At 42.0% G+C, this 766-nt stretch overlaps 1 non-coding gene across 1 annotated transcript; it reads left to right on the top strand.

The window, feature by feature from the left end:
• Positions 1 to 356: 356 nt before the first annotated feature.
• Positions 357 to 438, top strand: TRNAL-UAG (transfer RNA leucine (anticodon UAG)). Its single transcript has one exon. It is a non-coding gene; the product is annotated as a tRNA-Leu (tRNA).
• The last annotated feature ends 328 nt before the right edge of the window (positions 439 to 766 follow it).

Below are 766 nucleotides of genomic sequence, written 5' to 3'. Positions count from 1 at the left end.
AAGACCCCTGTCTTAAAGGAAACCTACACTGAGAGTCTGGAGGTGTCCACTGCTGACCTCTCCTTGTGAAAAAGGCTTTTGCCTAGTCATCATGATGATCCGATGGCTTCAATGTTTTCTGGTCCCGCAGGACTTACAGAAGTATCCAGGTAAGGAGTTGACACTCTAATCTGCATGTTTTGTTCTGGGAAATTACTAAAAGTACCTAAATCAATATGACAGCCAGGCACGTAGCATTTTCAGAAGGGTCTCATTAATAGCAGCCTCCATATTTTTCTCTTGAAACGTTTATGATTCAGATAAGTCCATACACAAGCCTATTACAATGTTCCTATAGAATCAGCATGTCCTTATAAGGTAGTGTGGCCGAGCGGTCTAAGGCGCTGGATTTAGGCTCCAGTCTCTCTGGAGGCGTGGGTTCGAATCCCATCACTGCCAAGTTTTTAAAGCTTAATCCAGCGCTTAATTTTTTAAAAATTCCTATTTCTGCAGAATTTTATTTCTGTCTGTGACTCCCTAGGGGTGATTTCCCCAACTTCCTGCCCCTGTAACACTGGCTTGGTCTTCAAAGCACAGACAGCAATAATTTCACCATCACCGAGTCCTATTCCTTCTCCACTCTACTAAAATGTGTTTTTGTCTGCATCCTCATTGGAGAGATTCCCCATCACTTCCTGTCTTGACAAGTTTCCTTATAAGAGGCAACTTTGGATAAATAAAATCTACTTACCTCCATCCTGTATTTCAGTAATGTATCAACAGCATA

Source organism: Aquarana catesbeiana, linkage group LG10 (assembly GCF_042186555.1).
Source record: "Aquarana catesbeiana isolate 2022-GZ linkage group LG10, ASM4218655v1, whole genome shotgun sequence".
NCBI classification, from domain to species: Eukaryota; Metazoa; Chordata; class Amphibia; order Anura; family Ranidae; genus Aquarana; species Aquarana catesbeiana.
The sequence above is the reverse complement of the archived record's forward strand: the minus strand, read 5'-3'. Positions and strand labels throughout refer to the sequence as shown.